The following is a 20,000-nucleotide window of genomic DNA, read 5'->3' as shown; positions in this document are numbered from 1 at the left end:
GCCTCCCCGGACCCCGACAGACACTCTCTCGACTGCCTTCGCCGCCGCCACAACTCTCCAACTCTCCCACTCTCCACTCTTCTCAACTCCGTCCAACTGCTTCTTCTCAACTCTTTTCTCAACTCCGTCCAACTGCTTAACTCTTCCCAACTGCTTCCAACTGCCTCGATTTGCTCCGCGCTCGGCGCTTTATAGTGCGACAGGAGAAATCATATGCAGATTTTTGGATCAGGAATCGCTCGGGGGCGGAGCCACGCTCCCCATTGGACAGAGGAAAAGTGGGCGTGAATCATTTTTGATCCGATTTCTCGGAAAGGCTGGTGTTTTTGCACCCGCTGCTCGGTGCGCGCCCTGTACGAGTCCAGTATCGGTGCCCACAAGCGGCGCAGGAATGGCGGTGATGCGATGGTTGCGAGGGCGAGATGTGACGGTAAAGGTCGTGGCTGTTGGCGTTGTTGTTGTTGTTAAGCGGCGTTGCGGTTGGTGGTTGTTGTGTGATGGCTGTTGAGATGTGGTTGGTGGTGGTTGTGGTGGTAGTAATGGCGGTTGGTCCAAAATAAAGATAGTAAAAGAAAAACGGCTATCTAAAAGGGTCGCAGCCCGAATGAATGACATTTATTCCCTCTAAACAACGGGTTTGGGCTACTACACATATACTTACAGAGATATCTCACCTACGGGACCTGAATGGTGGTTTGCGAATTTCGTCAACCACAACAATATATATATATATATATATATATATATATATATATATATATATATATATATATATATATATATATATATATATATATACATATATATAAAACATAAAGGGTGAACACTCCAACTTGTATTCTTTTCGTCATGGTGGCACCTCATTGCTTGCTCCCTCTCAATCACCTGTCTCACCTTAAATGGCAGTCTATTCCTCTCTGTTCCAAACCTTATTCATTCCTTCACACATAATTCCTCCTGGAAACTGTGACTTCTTTGCCTGTGAATGTAAAAAAAGTTTTGGCCAGCTTAGAGTCTGCTCAGGCAACATGTATTTCTCATCACAGACAGATTTTTGACCTTTGCTTTCTACCATCTCCCCTATAAGGTATCATACTCCCACTGTGCTGTCACCCCGTTCCTCCTTATTCCCTCCAGGTCATACTTGTTCTTCCAGCACCCCACTTCTGGTTAAACCCCCCAAATCCAGAGTTTCTTCCCACCCCCACACTTTTGTTCCTCTTTTTGTTTTGTTGCCATGAGGTCAATCCCAGGAATGGAGGCCACTTGGAACTAGGAACGTGCTTGCGGAACTGCCTTCTCCTTCAATCCCACAATTCCATCCAAAGCTTCAAGTTTGCCATGCCTCACGACCTCCAAACATCTTCCATTCCGACCCATGAGAATTTATATCCTCATTACAGTTTTCTTCTCGTCTTCCCTCTCCATCTTCATATCATTCATCCTACTGCCCCTGTGCTGTTAGTGTTACTGTGTTGCATTCAGCCATTGCCACCTCGCTCTTCCACAAGCCTCAAATTTGGATACCATTATATCCTTGTATGTTGTGAGTAACTGAGGCCTGTGAAGGAAGGACTTTGTCAAAATGAATGTCCAGTCTACCTCTTGCTTTTAAGACCGGAATGGAACCGTGGTCGACCCATGAGGACAGGTCACGTCTGATAGGAAACTCCAGAAGCTCACTCAATGAAGCAATCAAAGGATGCAAAAGAGAAGGGAATTTTTTTGCGGTGATTTCTTCTCAGACATAATGTCATGCTATCCACTTCCGAAAACATGTAAAAATCTGCCTGTGATACTCCTCATGCTTCAACAATATTTGCTGGACATAATAATTGCAATTTCCATTGCTGGACACCATTATGAAATTATGGAAGTCATATGAAACATATGCAGTTGCACAGTTTGTGGACTGGCATTCACATGCATTGTTTTGCCAATATCTGATTGCCCACATTATCATGTTTGGTGCATTGATGAGCTTTATCTTTGGAGTCTGGGAGCACAAACATGTTTAGAACAAATTCGTTTGAATGCAACAAAATAATTGTTAATGAACCTCAAGAAAACCTACTTCTTCATCAAGGCACAAAAAGGTTAATCATTAAGAACGATTGTGATTTGACAGAAGGTTTTCAATTTAATTGCTTTGTCACATCATGACCTGCCAATTCGTGTGAGTTTAAGCACACTTATTGGAATGTGATTAAATGAAACCATCACACAACGTTGGTCGCATTCATCACCACAATTGGTTTTGAGCGTTTCAAATTGTACCCATTATTTTTGGAAGCAAGCATAATCATCATCATCACACCATTTTAAAGCCTTTTTCCCTGAGCAGGGGTCAGCTTTTGTGGGCTCCAATCATGGTACCCTTTCTTGCGGCAATGTTTTTACGGCTGGATGCCATTCCTGATGCCAACCCTTTAGTCGCCTTCGACACGCAGGCATAATTACCAGTGTACTGTTGCTTATTTCGCCGACCTCAGAAGGATGACAGGTTGAGTCAACCCCCCTGATGTTAATTCAGTGGCCAGCGGGGCTCGAACTCAGGACCCCGAGGATCCCAAGCCACCACCCGAACCACTAAGCCAACAGCAGGCTCTGGAAGCAAGCATAATAATACACCTTAAAAAGATCAAGAGGAGTTTATGCACTTTAAAATTGTTAGTGGACAGGCAGGGCAGCTTAGAAACATGTACACTCACCTCTAAGCTGTCTCGCCTGGGTTTGAATCCCGAACTGGCTATAAACTGTCAAACTGGTGTTTCACAGGCAGGGTGATTCATCAATGTGTCCCTTGGCTGGACGTTAAATTTGGCATCTCATCTGCCAGCATTAATTGGTAGACATTAAATATCCCATGGTGTTCTTCGCAAAGATTTGGCGAGCTGTTGTCAGTATCCCAAACAAATTACAAATTCCTTCACTAATCTGCAGGGGGCATTCCATCATTAGCAGAGCTGCACTCCTGCAAAAGCTGATGCTAATCCACCTCCAAGTGCTGGATATGAACAATGATGACAACAATGGGAAACAAGTCATAGCACCGCATTAAATCATGATAAGATAGCAGTTATTTGACCATCTTCAATTCCAGCCCATACAATCATTCTTCCCCCAAACCAAAAAAGTCGTACTGCCTAATGTCACAATTATACATGACCTTACCACTTTCTCTCCAGTCTCAAGCACATCCATTGTGGATCTCTCATTAGAATCTATATACGCCACTGAAAAGAAAAAGGCACCAATGTTTCACCCTCCCGTTGTGTTGATGTGTCACCCATAAAGTGTGCTTCTGTCATTGGGACTGTGGTAAAGGATGTGGAGCAAGGGTCTTGTCCACTTTGTACCATTGACTTGAAGTCTATTGGAACTTCACTAGAAATTTCATTGTTGAATGCTCTTTGCAAGCCATTCTGAAAAGGTTGTGTTGTTTAACAATTTGTTCTGGAATGGGTGACAAGATGTTGATTCTCACTTGGGTTTGCAACCCTTGAGTGACCTAAAAAAGCTCTTTTCCAGTCTGACAATAACTTGCTTAGGCCTAAGAAATTATCGTGTCATGAATATGTACTGGAAAGCAATCAGCATTCTGAGTCATTCCCCTTGAACCATCCCTAGAGCACGAGACAACTCAGTTGGTGTTAATGAATGATGCCTCACCATTCCTAAACGGATTTGTATGACATGGTTCACCAACATATAGAGGGAATATTGAGATGGGTAGTGTGCACACGTGTCATGTATGCAGATTCAAGGGTAGATGTGACTTCCATGTAAATTTCCAGGATCACTCTGGTCAGATGCAGATAATTGTAACATTGAAAATCCAAATTCATAATTGAGTTTATTTTCTCAATAGGCATGGTTTGCATAAACATGAATAAGAAATTTCAGAAAAAACATCGCCTTGGAGTGAAGAGATTCACAAATCATTGTGATTTTCACAGCTTATATGTTTGTGTTTAAATGTTTTTATGATTAAGTATAAATTGATAATTAGGCCATCTGCCCACGCAGCAGGAGACGGGGTTTTGCAATAGTGTGTATGTGTGTATGTGTGTGTGTGTGTGTGTGTGTGTGTGTGTGTGTGTGTGTGTGTGTGTGTGTGTGTGTGTGTGTGTGTGTGTGTGTGTGTGTGTGTGTGTGTGTGTGTGTGTGTGTGTGTGTGTGTGTGTGTGTGTGTGTGTGTGTGTGTGTGTTTATTGCCATATGTGGGTTTCAGAAGGTGGAATGGAGCCCTCGGTGTCCAAAGTGCCCATCTCCGTTTTGATAAGGTATCACGGTTCAGGGACGAGGCTGTGAGCTTTTCTTGTTCTCAAAGTTTTGTTCCAAGTGATCTTTTCAAGATCGACACTGATCGTTGAACATTTCTTTGAGACAGCTCCGGACAGCTTCCAACTGTAATTTGTTTGTAGTAATATTCCCAGGGATGGTTTTTAAGATCTTCATGAGGTTCTTCTTTATCATTCCTGTTGCTCCAATGATCATTGGTACAACTAACAGATACCCATCTACGACGGGTATGGGTGATAGGACAGATCACAAAACTCGGTTACGGTAGTTTCTTTGGATGTTTTGCACCGCATTCAATAACTCAGTTCATATTGGTGGCGTGTCTAGTTGCCCATGGTAGTGTTTGAGACCGGTCGCATTAAGATTGTTGGCCTTGATATGTAGTGCCGAATGAGTAACACGAACGATTTGACATATTCATCTATATTATTATTGTTCTATATTATATATTATTATTATTATTGACATATTCTATATTACCTCCATCAACAGATTATCAACATGGCAGGATAAAAGTCGGAAATGCTGAGTTGAACAAACGTCCTAAACTCATGGACTTAGTTAAGTAAAGTATGTCATCTGGGACCCAGCCGTCGGTTTGCCGCCGAACGCTGCTGATTGTGACGTCATCGATTCCCTCTTTGAAAATTCTATCTATATTCGATTTTTTTGAATCCGCTATCACCTGCATAAATACATGGAACACATAATGTGAAGATTTTGGAAGTATGAACAGAATATGTTGGGAGAAAAGTGTGTTAGAAGATCGAGGCTTACACCCATTATACTATGATTATGATAAGTCTGGAGACTGTGATGGTTCACGAGCGGTATTTGACGATGTAGATTGTTTCAGAAGTCAAGGATGAGACAATGTGATAATGTTTGACCAAGTTATAAAAATGATCAACATGATGTGGTACGAGTGACAGGTTATTAGCTGCAAAATGTCGAAAACCCGGTTTCGTTCAACAACTTTCAAAATTTGACCTTTGCATAACCTTTAAAGGTCACAAAACAATGTGGACATTAAAATAAGGAAACAGGATACATGCTGTAGCTTATTGGAGTTAGTTCGTCGAAGAAGGTCGAAAACCCGGTTCGATTCCCACAACTTTAAAAATTTGACCTTTGTGAACTTTAAAGGTCAAAGGTCAAGGATTATGACCTTTGGTGCCAAACTTCCTCTGGAACATTCCAGGAACAATATAACGTCATATAGGCTATATGGCATTTCGCACTCCTCTGATTATTATCCATACTTTGATGAAGTCAGCGTAAAAACAAACTTGAAGGGGGCGCCACAGGCAAGGTGTTCGAGATAGAGCAAAATGGTGTCAAGACTTTAGGTGGGGAATGACCTCAAGATTATGCATAAAAAATATTGTCATCCTTGCTCTCAAAGTTTGGGCGGTCGTATGATTTTTATGTCAAAATTCGCAATTTTCTAAGTTCGTAACCTTGTAACCTTGACCTTGGGACGAAAATGAAAAATCGAGCTCCGTGAGGCGATGCAGGTGCCATTAGGCTAACCAAATACCAAAGCCCCTGCCAGATTCGACAAACTACCTCGGAGAAAACGGATTTTTGTGTCAAAATTCGCAATTTTTTAAGTTCGTGACCTTGTGACGAAAATGAAAAATCGAGCTCCATGGGGCTATGCAGGTGCCATTGGGCTAACCAAATACTAAAACCCCTGTCAGATTCGACAAACCCCTGAGGAGAAGATGCAAATTGAAATTGGCTACCCCCGAAAAACACGTTTTTTGGGCGTGGCTCCGCCCATAATGGGTGCACCACGCCCATTCTCAGTAAAACACAACTAGATCATGATATAAACAACCCACGAAAATTTTATCAGGATCGGATCAAAACCCACGGAGCTATGCTCGGGACAGACAGACAGACAGACAAGCCGGTAGGCGGACATGGGTAGTCAGTCACCTACCCAATAGAACCTGACGCGATGGGGCCGTTCGATGGGGGAATGACCTGAGGATTAAGCAGAAGAAAACTCTCGATTCCAGCTCCAAGGGTTAATGCTGCAGATTTTTTATCATTAAAATACCCCCACATTTAGAAGTTTTTCGGCTGTTGCTAGGCAGCGGAGGGGCCCATAGCAATGGTTCTTTCTCACACATAACTAGGACATACCATGAACCTACCATACCAGTTTCATGTATATCTGACTCATAGTCTCTGAGATATAACGAACTTCGTTTTTTTATTGTTTCGACCAGGGTTCATTCAAAGACTATCTTCTCCGACAGTTTTCATAGGATCCGGCTGGAAATTTTTGACAATGTGGCTGAATGCACTGCTCACAGTCGGTCGTGGCCCGATTTTTGAAAAAATAATTTTTTTATGATTTTTCAAAAATTTCAAAGTCCCTTTGCTAGGCAACGGTGGTGTCCATAGCAACGGTTCTCATTTGCACACAACTAGGTCATGGTAGGAAACTACCAACCAAGTTTCATCAAAATCGCCATTGTATTAACTGAGCACTGGACCGAACAGTGGGACAGACAGACAGACAAGCCGGTAGGCGGACATGGGTAGTCGAGTACCCAATAGAACCTGACGCGATGGGTCCGTTCAATGGGGAATGACCAGAGGATTAAGCACAAGAAAATTCATGATTCTAGCTTCAAGGGTTAATGCTGCAGATTGTTCTTTTGTTAAAATACCCCCACATTTAGAGGTTTTTCAGCCATTGCTCGGCAACGGAGGGGTCCATAGCAACGGTTCTTTCTCAGACATAACTTGGACATACCATGAACCTACAATACCAGTTTCATGTATATCTGACTCATAGTCTCTGAAATATAACGAACTTCGTTTTTTATATTGTTTTCGACCAGAGTTCATTCAAAGTCTATCTTCTCCGACAGATTTCATAGGATCCGGCTGGAAATTTTTGACAATATGGCTGAATGTACTGCCCACAGTCGGTCGTGGCCCGATTTTTGAAAAATTAATTTTATGATTTTTCAAAATTTCAAAGTCCCGTTGCTAGGCAACGGTGGTGTCCATAGCAACGGTTCTCATTTGCACACAACTAGGTCATGGTATGAACCTACCAACGAAGTTTCATCGAAATCGCCATTATAAATACTGATAATAAGGGTAGAACAAATCCCCCCCCCCCAAAATTTTTTTTTTTTTTTTTTGACTAGATCGACTACCCAGACAGACAAACATAGACGGAAAAACTGATAATAAGGGTAGAACAAATTTCAAAATTTTTATTTTTTATTTTTCCACTGGATCGACTAACCAACAGACACACACCAATAGATAATATAGTGGTCACTTATTTTTTCGTGAAATTTTTTTTGTGAACCAATATTCGATTTTTTGAATCTGCAATCACCTGCGTAAATACATGGAACACATAATGTGAACATTTCGGAAGTATGAACAGAATATGTTCGGAGAAAAGTGTGTTAGAAGTTCCAGGCTTACGCCCATTATATTATGATTTCAGTGCACTTCAGCTTCCAAGATCTTTTCACATCTTTTTTGAGATCTTGCTATCCGGCCATTTTCTTGATTTCTGCATTGTTTCAGCTAAAATTCATGAGTACTGACACCTCAATTAGCAATGCCATCTTTTCTTTTTTGTACCTCAGTACTAAAATCCAGCCACAGTGCTTTGTTTTCTATATTCACGCTCAATGTGATCATCAGGTCGTACGTGAGCCATACTTCCTTGTTTTCAGTGATTGCTCTTGGTTCATGTTTCCACGAGTTTTCTGTAACTGGGCTATTGAATTTTTTTTTAGATGTGCCAGTGTATTACTCTACACACTTTATTGTGCCTTTGTGCTGTTCTGCTTCTTTTTTTTTTTTACATTCCCAGAGGAGTTGACTCATGCTATCTGTTCCTACCTTACAAAATCTATACTCAGCGCCCAAATTTTCTTAAAGCCATTTGTGTCGTGTCCTTGGTCTTGGGCATTTATTATAATTGGTTCTCCATCCCGGTTGAGCTTACCTCTTCTTAGCCACTCCAATGAGCCTTCTTTGTCTATGGCCAATCAGTCCATGTATCTTTCTTTTGAGATGCTTTCCATTATACCATTTGAGCTTTTATCATCAATTTTTCAACAAACCTTCATTATGAGAATATGAAGAACACTAATAAATTACTTTTTTTTCGGCTTGTTTTCAGCAAATTTAGTTTGAGTAAAAAGGGGACGCAGACAAGCTTTTCATTTTGGGATGCTTTCTTGTTCTTTTTTCTTCACTCTGCATAAATATGTGCACAATGCACCTTAAAATAACTTACACAATCTCAGAATTTTACTGATTAAATTATACACGAGAACAAACCATCTCTATTCTCGTGTTTCATAGCCAATAGTGGACCCAAAAACACAAATGACTTCCTAAATTTGCTTGAGTTATTCAGGACTGCAAGCTCCATTAATTGAGAAATTCACTGATTTCTTGTTTGCTATTTAATAGTTCATTTTTGAAAAATATTTTTTGGAATGATGTGAAAAACTGCATTGTCCAATCAAGCAATTCTGTATTTGAAATTTACCTTGTTTTTCTTTCAGAACAATAAAGACTGAATTTTTCGATACTGCCCTTTTATATCGGCTTTAACTCTTAATTGAGCAACAACCCTTTTACTGTATTCTTCCAATTCAATGCTTCATCCACAGACTCAACAAATTCAGAGATCCACAGAGACTCAAGTCATATCTCAACAAATCTCTTAACATTTTGTACACAATTAACAAGCTGGTATTTTTCGACCTTTGGATATAATTATTTGGAAACTAGAATGGCACTCGGTAGAGCACATGCCTCCGCCAGGCTGAGCAGTTTACATTTTGTATCCCATTGATAGTCTGGATCTGGATCCGTACTTTAATCAAAATCTAATGAGCTTGTTCTTGTCATCTACCCAACTCATCCACCAAGTTTCATCCAAATTTGTTCATAACTTTTTGATATATCAGGCTCACTGACTGACAGACAGACAAACAGCGAAACAGGAGTGTAAACATAACCTCCGTCGACCTTCGGTGTGGGAGGTAATAATTCTCAACATATAGCAAAATCTTCCTCACATTTGAAATAACTTGTAAAAATTCATGCAAAGAAACATAAGATTTGAATTTTTGGTTGATTTGTTTTCAAGCTATAACTTGGCTTCAAACTATTCTTTGATTAAAAAGACAGATATGTAGTTTTTTTTTTTTTACTGTTGTAGCCTTTGATTGAATTGGAAATGCTTTATCATCATAAGCCACAAGCCCACTCATTCATGTTAACACAGCACTACAGTGAAAAAATTGCAGTTGAAACAAAATTAAAAGTTCTCCTAATGAACTAACAAAGCAGGAGATGATGAGCATGATGAAGCAATTACATAAAAAATTAAAATGTATAATGACATTTCATCCGATTGCATTTGTAATAGATGAACACATGCTACTTATACAAGACATTTCCTTTGTTTAACAATAATTTTAATATGAAAAAAAAAAATTTGATTGCTTTTATAACTAAAATATACATTTAGTCATAATGGTGTTTTTGCAAAATCATACTCACAAACCCTCATTTATTTGTGCTGCTCATTGATCCGACTGCCCTCCATCCTCTTATATAAATATCACTTCTGATTTATTCACCTCTTTATTCTATTGATTTCAGTCTTGTTCAGAGTTTTACTTTACATACAGGTTTCAAATTTGGAGGAAGAGTGGAACCACAGGAGGCAAAAGATGAACAGACATAAAATGGGGAAAACAAGACAAAAACCCAACCACAATACAAGAGAAAGGAGTTGCAGATGAGGGAGAGATACAGAGAGAGATTATCTAAGTGAGTGTAGTAAATCTCAGAGACAGAAATTGGAGAGACAGAAAAAATTGAAGATGGTGCTTGATGGCAGAATTGAATCATGGATGGAATATCAGGAAACAACATGCAATACTTAGGACACTGCTTAAACATGTGAAATAAGAGGGGGATGAATAAATGGAGATGAGTGTTACATATAATTAGATTTGGGGAGGGTCCCAAGGTAAGAATGTCTGGCATAATATCTGTGATCTCGAGGGGAAAAGTTTTGGCAGACAGGTAAAAGGACTGGAGGAGCAAGACCAGAATGCAACCAGTAACATACTGCAAGGCCACCAACCTGCCTGTGGTGGGAAATAATTGTAGACCTTGAGACATAGCCCCATGTCATAAGATACCAGTGGCATGAAGATCTGTAGACTGTATGGCCTTGAAGGGGCAAAATGGGAGGAAGCAGCACCAGTCAGTGGGTGGGAGAGGGGGGTTGGATGGGAGATATATTCCAAAAACAGGCCTTGTACCTTGGTATATGTTGATGGCAGAGGAAGGACTTGACAATTTTGAGGCAGTGGCCTGTTTTGTGGCCTGATGCAGGGATAAAGTGAGAGTAATTATATTTCCTGCATTAAAAGGTATGCTGCAGGTAGATATTGTGTTGCTTGTTTTTCTTGTAAGTAGGGTTGCTGCATATGGTGGGATGATCAATGGTCAAGTGAGAGAAACAATCATTGATGTATACCAATAACATAATTTGTCCTGGATATCTCCCTTGAGGTAACAACAGCCTTTAGACTTTAGAGGTAAAACATAGAAGAGAACACCTTTGGTAGCAACCTGCTGCCTGTGAGTATGCAGGAAATGTGAAAGGCAGCCCAGGAGAACAGGTCGATTCAAATAGCTGATCGTTTGAAAGCAGAGCAGGGTGGTCGACAGAGAGAAGCATGGGACATATTCAATGAGATGGCCCTTACCTTTCGCTTGATATTGAGAGCATCCAACTATTTTTGATATCTAAAATCCAGGTTAGAATGATCTGATGAAAGCGAAACATTCTTGGACATCAGACAATTAGAGAAAATATGTGTTGGTTTAACTTTTTCTTATTGAGGACAGTGAACCTATTCCATTACTTTGCATATGATGGGGAGAAGGCTGACTAGTATGTAGTTGAGATGGTCAGTTTTAACACCATTGTTATGAATTGCCAACCTTGCATCATTGCAGGGAGGTAGCTCCAAAATGATGTCCTGGAAAAGAAAACAAAAACAGACGTCAACAAACAAAGCAGATGAAACAAATCTTGAATATAAAATGTATTAAATCACTGATACCATCACATGCAGTTGGGGTGGAGAAGCCATAAGTGATGAGGACTTTTTCCACCTATGCAGAAGGAAAGTTCACATGCTGAAGCAAATTTTTGTTGGGGGTTGGATGGGTACAATAAGAGAGGGACTAGGAACCTTAGGCTTTTCTAGAAGAGTAAAATCAATCAGCCTTCACATGAGTGGTGTACATCATGAATCATTCCTTCAAGAATGAAAGAACAGACGAGGTTCATGTACCATAACAAATGACCATTGCCACCAACCAGTTGTGACTATTGTGTTTCTGAATTAAGTGAACTGTTTCTGAACATGTGCAAGTTCAGAAACACAATGTTTGCATGCTTAAACTAGAGGGGGAGCACTCGGTAGAGTGCGAAAACCTCCGCTGCCAATACTGCTGGGTCACTTAAGTGAACCTGATATCCTATTCATTGTAGGTCAAAACGGATCAGACTCTACTGAACCACGATTGAATAAACTAAACTAGATTGACGTGCATGTAGAAATAGCAAAAAAATAAGACATTTTTTTGAAAAAAAAGGTGCAAAATTTGTTGTTTTTTTTTCTCCAACAAATTTTTTGGGGGGGTTGGAAATCACTTAAAACATGTAGAAATGCAAAAAAAAAAAAAAAATCAAATCTTTTTCAAATAAAATCAAAATTTTTTTGAAAAAAAAGTTGCTAAATTTTGTTTTTTTTTCTCTAACAAAATTTTTTTTTGGTTGGAAATCACTTAAAACATGTAGAAATGCAAAAACAAAAATTCAAATATTTTTTTCAAAATGGCCGCCATAGCGGCTATATTGGAATGGCATGATCCTTGGACCATACGTAATACCCCCACCAAGTTTCGTCGAAATCCATCCAGGAGTTTTTCCGTAATACTGTTCACAAACAAACAAACAAACAAACAAACAAACAGACAGACAGACAGGGGTGAAACCAGTAACCTCCGTCCATCTTCAATGGCGGAGGTTAATAAGAAATCACCAGGATCTTCTTCACAGCTCACTGAAGTCAGGATAGATACAAAAGTATTGCAGAATAGCAAATGTAACACATTATTTAAGAGCTTGCAGGAAGCAATGGAGAATCCATCCATCCATTGGGACCATACTCTGTGCATAGCATTGGTGCTGCCGAAGCAGTCTCCTTGGCTATTGGGCACAATCCTGGACAGGTTAAACACCAACACAGGAGACCAGCAAGCTGGCACTCATTTTGCTGACCACATGATGGTCAGGTTATCCTGACTCAGGATATCCTGACTATGAACTTAATCCTTAATGTCAGAAGGATGACAGGCAACCCCACCTGGTATTAATTCAACAGCCAAATGTGATTTGAACTCAGGATCTGAGGATCCCAAGCTCACCACCCTAATTATTAAGCCAACACCAGGCATAATGGAGAATGATAGATCCATTCACGTAAGTTCGTAAATGGCGAAGGGGTTTGATACAAAAGTTGTAGATTAGACGAGGGGTCATTTATTTTAATACTAGCAAATACCAACCGTCGCTTCGCCAACGGGAATTTTAAAGGGAGGGAGTAAGAAGGAGAGGAGAGAGGGTAGGGTGAATGAGCGTGGATGGGGTGGGAAAGCGAGGAGGGGTGGGGGACCGAGGAGGGGTGTAGGAGTGAATAAGGAGGGGTGAGCGAGGAAGGAGGGGGGGAGCGAGGAGAGGTGGAGGAATGGAAGGCACATTGAGGGGGAATGAGAAGTGAATGAGGGGAGGGCAAGGTAAGGAAATGAGAAGTGAGGGTCCATCCGGACATAACTATCATCCGGACAAAACCACTGTCCTGACACGCATGGAGATAACCACCAACCAGGTACATCCAGAGATGACCACCATCCGGGTACGTGGAGATGACCACCATCCGGATACGTGCGGAGATGACCACCATCCGGATACATGCGGAGATGACCACCATCCGGATACGTGTGGAGATGACCACCATCCGGATACGTGTGGAGATGACCACCATCCGGATACGTATGGAGATGACCACTGTCCGGATATGTGCGAAGAAGATCATCGTCCGGATACGTGCAGAGATAACCACCATCCGGATACGTGTGGAGATAACCACCATCCGGGCATAACCACTGTCCAGATATATCAAGGGAATGCAGTGAAAGGGGAGGGCAAGGTAAGGCAGTGTGAGGGGAGGGCCTGTCCGGACAAAACCACTGTGTGGACGACAGGTATACTCCGGGAAGGGGAGAAAAAGAGGGGGGGGAGAGGGGTGGAAGATCAAATCGGTATGGAGACCTAGGAGGGGTGGAGAAGTGAGAAAGGAGGGGGAGCAAGGAGGGACGGGGGAGAGAGGAGGGGTGGGGGGAAGGGAAGGGAAGGAAGGGTGAAAGGAGGAGAAAGAAGTATGAGGGGAGGGGAAGGCAGCATGAGGGTAGGGGAGGGGAAGGCAGCAAAAGGGAAGGGGAGGGGAATGCAGTGTGAGGGGAGGGAAAGGGAAAGCAGGGTGAGGGGAGGATTCGGCCAGAAATAACCACCATCCGGAGATAACCAAAGTCTGGACATAACCACCGTCTGGACATAACCACCATCCGGATAGGTCCGGAGATAACCACCATCCGGGCATAACCACTCTCCAGATACGTCAAGGGAGGGCAGCATGAGGGGAGGGTCCGTCCGGACATAACCACCATCCGGATGATTGGTATACCAAGGAGGGGGCAGAAAAAGAGGGGGCAGAGAGAGGGTGGAGGAGGAAGGAGGTAGGGAGGCCAAGGAGGGGTGGGGGAGTGTGGAAGGAGGGGAGAGCGAGGAGGGTTGGGGGAGAGAGGAGGGGTTGAGAAAGGGAAAGCAGCGTGAAAGGAGGGAAAGGTATAGTCTGGGATCCAAGGGCCAAAAATGTGCAAAACAACACTTTTGATGTGACACCCTTGCTGTAAAATTTTTGGCACTTGAATCATGCTTGTGGGGGTGTAGGACACCAGAAAAGTGACTTTGGCAAGTTAGATCGGTATGCGCAACTTCTCCAGGGACGATTGTTTTACTTCAGCCGGCAAATCCCAATATCGAAAAAACTAGGGGTAGGGGGAATGCAAATTCCTGTATCTCTTGAACCCTGCATCTCACAGTAACAAAGTACCACTCATTCTTTTTGGTGGAATGTCAGCTTTCAAATGATGTATAACAAAATTTGATTGGATGACCTCTGGGGTCAGGGGAAGTCAAAAGGTCACAGAAAGTAGGTAATGCTGAAAATCTAGACCTAACATTAAACAAATTGTAATTTTGCTGCTATGAGAATTTTATTATGAAAACCCTTGGCATAATTGTGTCCTATACATGCTTCTGATGTTTTTGAAAAAGGAAGGTGAGGATTAAATAGCATCTTGCCACTCTATTTAGTGCCATTTCTTAAGCTATTTGTGGAAAAACCGGCAACCGAAAACCCAAAATCTTGGTTTTTGATACCATAAGATTTTTTTCACAGTAATTGATACTGTTTTTGTAAGGTTATATAAGGTTATATCTTAAATCACCTAAAACTTTGTACAGCACAATATCTAAACATATGAATGCATTGGTAAAACAATGTTACAGTCATTGTCTATTCCATACAGCATGAGCCCCAACTTCCGGAGGGGGGGGGGCATGTAAGTGTCCGTCAATTACTGTGTTGTAACTGTGATACAGTGTGGCAGAAGTGTGATTGCTTTTCGCATCCATGTATTCCCTGCAAATTTGTGAGATAGTCATGGACTCCTGACTGTAGGGAATAGACACTAACTCTTATACTAACCATTGAATGGATTTTATAAAGTCTGGGCTATAGTAGCTGGAAATTCTGTACGTCATACATATACTTACAAAGTCTGATTCACTCTCAGCCACGAAAAAGTACTATGTTATGGAGTATGACACATGGTAAACTGAGGATGAAAAGTTTATTCATCACCATCACTATCTTCACCCATTAACTGTCCACACTTATCTTGGTCTCCATTGCAGGTGCATACTATGATGCAAAGCACACCCGCTTTTTCACATGGGCAGTTCCTCAGACAGCTCGGCGTTTTCTTGCATTTGCAGAAAGACAATTTCGCAATGGCAGGTTTTGATGACTTTTTCTTCATGATTGGAAGCAACCTATCATCTTCCACATACCAACCATATTTATCAGGTGGAAGAAGGACTGGGTTGGCAAGTGTGACCTGTTTGTACAGGCTGATCTGGAAAAGAGACCTTAGAACGTGACGGTGAAACGCGTCTTCAGTTGGAGGCAGAGATTGCAGATCCCTTTTGCTAGAAGCAAATAAATGAGCACGGAGTTTATCTAAGGACGTATGGTCTGCTCTGCCATAAAGATCACAAAAAAAAGCTGCGAGCTTCACTGGTCAACTCATCATTTTGGCTTGAATCGGTGAGGACAAAACTCGAAAATGCTGGCGTTTTGCCTACATATTGTAGTGCAACTGTTGCTGCCCTCTTTTTGCCCCGTCTGAATGAAAGCAAGGTGTCAGTTAACTGCAAAGGGTCCTTATCCACAGCTTCACCCAGTGACTTCACCAAGTCATAAACAGGGAGGAAGAGGTCATTTTTTTTCCACCCATCGCTGTTTGATATTCATTAGCCTGGGAAAATGGTACAATGATAGCAGTATAATGTCCGTGTCAGTCGCCTGAATGATCACAACACTTTCATCTGGACAGTTTGCTATATGTGCAAAAATTATAGTGTCTGCCTCCTCATGGGTAGGACAGTGCAGCTCACGAATGGCAGTTGCTCCATTCTTTGTGACACGTATCGCATCTGGTGAAATTCCTAGTACCAGACTGAAGCCATCAGGCAAAGAAGCAATTGACCAACATGATGAGAGATATATATATATATGACAGTAGATTTGCCTTGTTACATGGGTTTGACAGGAATCCTTTCCATGCAGGAATGGCCAGTGTCCGCAGGAACATACTCGGGTGAGCTCACATCCGTTTCCCGTCTGTGGCGTTCGTCCCCCTTTAGACTCTGCAGGCCAAAGTCATACCTATCACCAATGAAGTGTACCTCCTGACAGTTTACAGGTTTCATACTCATGATTTTACTCTTGTACCTCTCTTGAAGTTGCCCGAATGTACTCGCACCTAGAGTCTGAAAATGTTGGATGAATGCCATCGCATCAATAAGATAAACTAACTGTGATGCACAACCGATGGGCAATTCCTTCAAAGGCACCCATGAATCAGAAACCTTATCCTGTAGTGTCACAATAAAGTCTGATTTGGTTCCTTTCAGCATGGTATATTCATCCCTGTCTGGTTCAAACAGAGATGGCGAGTATTCCAGCCATTCATAACTGAACGCATCAATCCTTGATTCATCACTTAGATCCTGTGTGAAACAAAGGGCCCTTGTAAGTCCACTTTCCTCAGATAGTACTTGTTTGACCTTGTCTTGCTTCTTCTTTCCTGTTTTCTGCTGTTGCAAATGTTGTTATCATGGGCACACTGATTTTGTCAGCATTGGTAGAACTGGCAAGTTTTATTGACTCTACCCCACATTGCTTTGCTTCTAACAGTTCCGGTGAGGTAAGTGTTTCTCCTGTAGAAATATTAATCAGCTTGTCAGTCCCAACAGCGTCTGAAAATGGGTTTCTCATTTTTTTTCTGTTACCGTCAACTTGATTTTCATCACTTTGTCTATGTCGTCTTTGGTTATTTTGTCATGATGGTCTGACTGTGGACAGTCCATGTGGACCATTTCTTTGACATACTCTGATACAGAAGTCAAAAATGGCAATGTTTTGATATACTTCTCACGGGTAGCCTCATCCTGGGTTATTCCTTTGAACAGACTTGTCTTGCCCTCTTTATTGTATGTTTGTTCCAATGCTAAATCAGTCCAAACTCCATTGAAACCTCCCTTTGTTACAGGGACACTAAAGTTCCCTGCCTCAAATGCCTGGTGCACTTCTGGTGCTGACTGAGGGAGGTTGTTCATATCATTCAAATAAATTGGCAGGCAAGACATGTATTTACTGTGACCTGAGGATATAGTGTATGGCAACATGTTTTGGGCCTCTTGCAAATGCTGCTTCCACAAGCCAACCCTGTCGGCATGTATGTATCGCTTGATTATGAGCACCATTTCGATGTACATGTTCCAAAATCTAGCTGTCATGCCTAGTGTGCGCTCAAAGTCCCTCCAAAGGTTTTCTAGTGTTGCCAGATGTCTCAAGACCTCATCCACAAATTCCGAAACTTTCTGCTCGTCTTTCATATCAAACGCATTTCTCACATTTTCCAGCGCTGACGACACTACAGAAAGGGCTTCAACATCATTTTCTTTGGCCAGCCATCTCTCAAAGGACTCCCACTTGAGCATGAACATTGCTTCACAGACCCATGAATGGTACCGTACCATCTTGTAATAGTCCTTTCCGCCTATTACTTTGTTAGCTGTGCCTCTCCCGCAGGTGTCACTTGAAACCAGTAGGTCTTCGATGCCACTCTCCTTCATGAAAAAGCTGATGGAGCCCAGGAAGTTTTGTGCAATGTGGAAACCTCCCAAGCATACCATGACATCCTTGTATTTCTCCAGTTCTTTTACTACCAAGCCCTTTATTATATCATAGATTGCTTGGTCACAAGTGATGACCGTTTTTGGCTGCCCAAGCTTAAGGCTCATTGACATGAAGTAATCCAATGAGGTTTTGACAACATCAGGACTTGTGGGAGTTTTGGGATACAGTGGGCCATAACCAATTGTTGTTTTTGGCGCTTCTTGCCCAGCACTAAGTTCGAAGAAACTGTTCCAAGTTGGAAAATAAATAAACACGCTATCTTCTACAATGGTCATCATTTGGGTTGGAAACATCCGTAAAAGAAACCAAACGATGTTTTCATCAGCCAGAGTGCCACTTTCTTTGTCATCACCCTGACAGATTTCAATACCATGCAATGATCGAGCTTGTTTTCTGTCCTTCAGCGCAAGATTACTGTCCACAGGTACAAACTTTTCTGGTGCATTGATAGTTAATTGCCTTGTTTTTTTGACTAGAACCATTCCAGCCTGCTCAACATCAGGTCTTTCTCGGTACTGGTAAATGATATTGGTAGTGGCATCAAGGCTGCCACCATCCACTGTGTCAGAATGGAAATTTAAGTTGTCAAGTGCAGTGCTACTCAAAGTGGTGGTACGCGAGTAATTGACTGCCGGTCTGCGGCGAGTTTCCAGTTTCACGTTATCATAATATATAACTTGTAATGTATAAAATGAAAATGTATAAAATCTTGAAAAATAATATATTTAAGCCGACAAATTCAAAATACGAGAGAGAGAGAGAGAGAGAAATATATACATATATATATATATATATATATATATATATATATATATATATATATATATATATATATATATATATAAAACAAAATATATATTAAAAAAAGTGTCAACTTTTATTATATTTTAATATTTTTCTGGTATAAATTAATATGACTACGGATGTTCAAACAATATTTTCTCGGATCATAAACAAATAATAATATGGCACAAATATGGTACCGGTCCCTGGCACATTGAAAAAAAAAAAAAACCTGCCAGTCTGCCACATCAGATAGTTTGAGAAAAACTGGTCTAGTGCATACTGTGTAAAATGCCCAGGAATAACGTTATTTGGGATGAATATTCCTTCCCTCTCTTCTCTCTCAGAAATATAATTTGCCACTGTTGTGAGGTATCGCTGAGTGGTGGCAAAACTAATGCCATTTCCAAATCTGTTCATCATTGTTATGAGGTTTTTGCTCCGTGCTTGTTTAAGAATATGAAGACCAACCCCAATGTGTTTTGGGAGTGGCTGGTTGCTTAGGTATCCCATAACATCCTGTGCTAAGTTCAGAACTTTGTCATTTTCGTCTTCAGGAATCTGAACCTTTCCCCCTTCATCTGTAGTTTCATTACAGTTTGTTATCAACCATGCCAAATGATTATACAAATCTACAGGAACTTGATTAGATGCTTCTTTGTAAGAAATCTCAATTGCAGTTCCCTGAACTTGAGGCACCCTTTTTGCAGCCTGTTTTATTTCCATAGCTGCAAGTGCTTTGCCAGAGGATATGAACTACCTGATACATTTGTAATAAAATTGTCACCATCATAATCATCATCTGAGAAAAGTTGGCATTCATCAACTTCAGCCTTGAGCCCCACAACCTCATCACAAAGTTCCTTGGTGGTCAAAGAAGAGTAACAAATTAGAGTTCCATTGTTCAAAGTAATGAGCTGAATGTCGGCGCCAAAATGATCCAAAAATCGTTTTGTCAACCTATCAGTTCTATAAGGCCGCTGTGCAGTATTACCACGCTGCTTCAAAATTCCATCATACCGTTTTGAAAGCTGGCGAATGTAATAGACATGCCTGTTAATCATAAGTCCTGATGTAACCTCAGACAGAAGTGTTTGAAACACCTGGTCATGTAAACTTGGGTCTCAACTTTTATTTTCAGTTTTGCTACGTTCACTCAAAAACTTGTTCATACACCTCACATGATAGCAGAAATCATTTGCAATT

General features: G+C 41.3%; 1 long non-coding RNA gene across 1 annotated transcript in view; it reads right to left on the bottom strand.

The window, feature by feature from the left end:
• Positions 1-11,371, bottom strand: part of LOC147029434 (uncharacterized) — a 31,422-nt gene extending 20,051 nt beyond the window's left edge. The window contains exon 1 of the long non-coding RNA XR_015055909.1: positions 11,338-11,371. This is a non-coding gene — a long non-coding RNA (uncharacterized LOC147029434). The remainder of the gene's footprint in view (positions 1-11,337) is intronic.
• Positions 11,372-20,000: the final 8,629 nt, after the last annotated feature.

The sequence above is a fragment of the Eptatretus burgeri genome, chromosome 3 (genome assembly GCF_056783735.1).
Source record: "Eptatretus burgeri isolate ZD-2024b chromosome 3, Ebu_testis_v1, whole genome shotgun sequence".
Taxonomy (NCBI): Eukaryota; Metazoa; Chordata; class Myxini; order Myxiniformes; family Myxinidae; genus Eptatretus; species Eptatretus burgeri.
This window is presented reverse-complemented; position numbering and strand designations above follow the sequence as displayed.